The sequence below is a fragment of the Vigna angularis genome, chromosome 10, assembly GCF_016808095.1.
Source record: "Vigna angularis cultivar LongXiaoDou No.4 chromosome 10, ASM1680809v1, whole genome shotgun sequence".
NCBI lineage: Eukaryota > Viridiplantae > Streptophyta > Magnoliopsida > Fabales > Fabaceae > Vigna > Vigna angularis.
In genome coordinates, this window is record NC_068979.1 from 15,684,336 (window position 1) to 15,689,837 (window position 5,502).

The following is a 5,502-nucleotide window of genomic DNA, read 5'->3' on the forward strand; positions in this document are numbered from 1 at the left end:
CATACATGCAGACACACATGCATACATCCATACATGGATATATGAACACATGCTCACAAGGCCAAATGCACACATGCCCACATGCACACATGGACACACGCATAAATGTACACGCATACTTGCACACATGCATACCTTCACATGCATGCTTGGACATGCATACATGCACACACGCACACCCACACACTCATACATGTATACCTTCACATATATAGATGCACACATGACAACATGCACTTATGAATACATTCACACATGCACACATGCACACATGCATAGATGCACACACGCACACATGCGTACATTCTTACATGTATAGATGGATAGATGCACACATGCGTAGATGCACACATGCATACACGCATACGTACATATGCACATGCATGCACACATGCACACATGCACACATGCAGACATCCCCACACGGATAAATCTACAAATGGATACATTAACACATGCCCACACGCACAAATGCACTCACGCATACATGCACACATGCATACCTTCACATGCATGCCTGCACATGCATACATGCACACACACACGCACACACTCATACATGCACACCTTCACATATGCATAGATGCACACATGCACACACGCACACATGCACACACGCATACATCCACATGAATACAAGCACATGCGCACATGCATACATGCATACATACATATTCATATTCATACACATGCTTGCATACATGAACCCACACAAGCTCACATGCATACATGCATAGATGCACACGTGCTTACATGCATAGATTGATAGATGCACACATGCATAGATGCATACATGAACCAACACATGCATAAAGGCATAGATGCAACCATGCATAGATTTACACATGCATACCTGCATACATACATGTGCACATATGACTACATTCACACATGCACACATGCACACATAAATGAATACATGCACACATGTACACATGCACATATGCACACATGCACACTTGCGTAAATGCACATATGCATACATCCATACATGCATACGTGGATACATGCATACGTCTATATAGATATATGCACACATGCATACATATATTTGCATATTCATACCCATGGTTGCACACATGCATTCATGAACCCACAAGTGCATACATGGATAGATGCACAAATGCTCATGCATACATGCATAAATGCAAATATGCATAGATTCACACATGCATACCAACATACGTACATATGCACATGCATACATATGCATGCACACATGCAAAAATGCATTTATGGATACATTCACACATGCACACATGCACACATGCGTACATGCGTACATGCTTACATGTATACAAGGATAGATGCACACATGCATGCATGCACACACACACACACATGCACATACACATACATGCACACACAAATACGCACATGCATACATGCACTTATGAATACATTCACACATGCACACATGCACAAATGCATACATGCACACATGCACATATGCGTACATGCGTACATGCTTACATGTATACAACGATAAATGCACACATGCACACCTGCACACACACACACATGCACACACGCATACATGCACACACAAATACGCACATGCATACATGCACACGTCCATAAATTCATACAGGCATACAGGCATACATACTCACATGCACAAATGAACACTTGCACACATGCTCACAAGAACAAATGCAAACATGCGCATATGTACACATGGATACATGCATAGATGCACATATGCATAGATGTATACATGCACACATGTATACAATCATAAACACATATGCATATTCATACACATGCTTACACACATGCATACATGAACCCACACTTGCTTACATGCATACATGCATAGATGTATAAATGCACACATGCATACCTCCGTACATACATTTGCACACTCATACACATGCTTGCACACATGCATACATGAACCAACACATGCATAAATCCATAGATGTAAACATGCATAGATTCACACATGCATACCTGCATACGTACATTTTTACATGCGTACATATGCATGCAGACATGAAACATGCACATATGAATACATTCACACATGCACATGCACAAATGCATACATCCATACATGCACACACACCCATATGCACACATGCACACATACATACATGCATACATTCACGCATGCACATATCCACACACGCACACTTGCACACACGTACATATGCACTCTCACACACACCCATGCACACACATATAATTGCACAATCATACATGCACGACCACACATGCATACGTGCAAACATCCACATATGGATACATGGAAACCTACATAGACGCACACATGCATACATGGAAACATGTACACATGCACAAATGAACACTTGCAAACAATACACATGCTTGCACACATGCATACATGAACCAAGACATGCCACTACGAGAAAAAATTGAATTACATACAGCCAAAATCCGTATATAAGGCCCAAAATCCGTATATAACACTTGGTTACATACGACTTATATACGGACAAAAATCCGTACATAAAACTGTCGTAGTTAAATTATATACGGATATATCCGTATATAACTTATATACGGAAAAATCTGTATATAATTATATACGGAAAAATCCATATATAATTATATACGGAAAAATCCATATATAATTATATACGGAAAAATCCGTATATAAAATCTGTATATAATTACGTACAGAAAAATCCGTATATAATTACGTACAGAAAAATCCGTATATAATATAAAAAAATCCGTATATAACTGAAAAAAGTAAATGAACTCACATCTACACCCAATAACTAAGAGTTACATATAACTAAAAAGAGTCAAACACAATTGTTAAATTACATCTCAAGGATTTCACATTTAAAAGTCAAATATATTCATAAATAAGTAGTACAATTCATAATATGGTATACATAATAGTAAATTAAACTATTTATACAATTGGTTATCTATGAAAAACTATCTAAGAATTGTTCCACCAGTACCACTAACTAGCCATTTATCATCAAGGCGATGGCTCTAAACACCAAATAAAGAATCTTCAATTCTTGTGCTGCTGAGTAGAAGATTTACCAAGTGAATAGAAAAGTCTTGATGATGTTGCATTTGATTGCAAAGGCCTTGTGGCAGTGCCTGCCATTGTTGTAAAAATGTGAAGCCAAGTTCGAAAACTTTTGCTGAGTAACACTTCTCATTCTCTCCACCGTGCTCTTCTCCTGACAATAACACATCATTTAGCACTATTAGAAATGTCAATTGAGATGGTGCAAAGATCAAATGATACTTTCCATATATCTAAAGCATAAAATCTATAGCAATATCTTACAAGATTCAGTAAGCATGTATTTGACCACAAAATTCTTCTCTTATTCCCATCCACTATATTTTTTTATATAAGCAAAAATTCCAAAGTCGATTTGTCACCTATGTTGAATTCATACGACTATTCAGTTCGTTTCACATCTAGGTCATCAGTTTTATAGTATTCACCAATAAATTAAATATAAAAAAATCCAATTGAAACAATCAAAAGCCATTCAATTATAAAGTAACTTTCTTGGATTACTTTTTTCCACAGGGATTCAATACAGAGGTGTGATAAAACTATGTTTTAATAATAAGAAAAATATATAAGGACTTATACTTTAACAATATAAAATCCAAAAAATTAGATACGTAAAAAAATATTAATATATATTAAAAATATAAAAGTAAACAAGAATTTAGATGAATAAAAAAGAGAGATAAAAAGTAAAATTAAAGGTGAAAAAAGCTGGCAGGATTTATATTCTAATCAATCCAGAATTTCAATCCGAGGACTACTAAAATAAATACTTATGAATGGGTTCTTAATTTAATTTCAACAATATATACATTTAACTACTAAAATAATCCATTTAAAAGAAAATATTGCTGCCACAAGTACATGGTAGATGCATTAATATAAAGGAACTACTCTGACACAAGTGCTAACCCTGAAATCTGCTTGACTAAGAACTTCTTTGGTTGTTACATTCAATTCATTCCTTATGGGAGGCTTGCGTCACCAGGTTTGGTAAGATTCAGCTCCTGTATGAATAAAGAAACTGCACAAATTAAAAAACTAATATGCACACATAATACAAAATAAACATTAACAGAGTAAAGGTTGAGATATCATGTAATGAAAGGATATTGTAGCCATGGTTGTTTAATAGTTCTGCACTAATAGCATAAGAAACTAAAAGTTGTAGATGAGAAAGGATGAGTAATCGAACTTGATAGAAAGGATTCAGCAATTAATTGAATCCCATGACAAAAGTGCCATGACAAAAAGAGATTTGCCAAAAAAAAGTATACCAAAATCCCATATTCTCCTTATTAGAAAATAACTTCACCCTCTTGGGGCCTAAAAGATGGAAATGCAATCCAATTATAACTACGACAACATTAAAAAAAGTGCAGTAGCAATCAGTGAAGATCATATTTACAAGATAAATAATCATCTATAGTAATCAGTGAAAGACGTAATTCAAAATTTGTAGGAACTAAATTCTTAAACTTTGAAAGACGTAACAATATTCATCCATTTAAGAAAGTTAATTACAATAGTTTTACCAATTCAAAATTTCTAGGAGCAAGCGTTTTTAGTTTAAAAACCTAATTCACTGTCCCGTTTGCAATCATGAATCACTTTTGTGTGTAACTAGATTCAAGTGCAGGCTTACACGCTTTGATAAGCTCTTCTCCCCTTTCAATTGCATCAACCAAGTACACAACATCAGGAAACGCAAGCTGCGAAAACAAGAATCTCGGATGAAATTCCATGCCAACAATGTAAACTATAAGTATATCACCACACGCTCATCTCACAAAATAACTAAAAAAAATAAGTCCTAAAAGAACACAATCATCAGCGAAAAATAAAAACCCACAACTAAAATCACAACACAACATGTGACGAGAGTGCAGAGAGTGCCTCTGCGACACAAGTCAAAACCCTCGTAATCAAAGCCAATGACGAGCTTCGATTGAGGTGATGATTCAAGGAAAAAGAGGAGGCTACAGTGACACACCTTATACCTTCGAATCTTCTTAAACATCAATATAATCGCCTCAATCGAACTTTCGAACCGAACCATAAAGCATTATGTGCCAATGAAAGAAACAAAAGAGGGACTAGGGTTCACGAGTTTTTGCAATGTCGGGCTAGCGACTCCTAGCATTTGAACGAACAAAGAGGCTACCTACTAGGACCCAGTGAGCGTCACCTTAACCAATAACAACAACAAACTTCGTCACCGTCTTTGACGAACTCCGTCACCGAACGCCACACAACATCAAACGACACACAATGGAGAGATGAAGGAGATTAGTTTGAAGATGTAGTGGTGAGACGGTGGTCATAGACACGGAGGAAAAATGACAATGCTTCGACAACAATACCTAGGGTTCAATGTCTTTAGGAATTGCTTCTTCAGTCTCGTACGAAATTCGCGAAATGAAAAACTTTGGGGGAGAACACGGGTACCACACAGTGACAACGTCACCTTGGAAGACCACGATTGG

General features: G+C 36.5%; 1 long non-coding RNA gene across 1 annotated transcript; it reads right to left on the reverse strand.

The window, feature by feature from the left end:
* Nucleotides 1–3,052: 3,052 nt before the first annotated feature.
* On the reverse strand, nucleotides 3,053–4,730 carry LOC128194200 (uncharacterized). The gene is made up of 3 exons (XR_008245521.1): nucleotides 4,662–4,730; nucleotides 3,929–4,023; nucleotides 3,053–3,170 (listed from the first exon to the last, which is right to left on the reverse strand). It is a non-coding gene; the product is annotated as an uncharacterized LOC128194200 (long non-coding RNA).
* Between the last annotated feature and the right edge of the window lie 772 nt (nucleotides 4,731–5,502).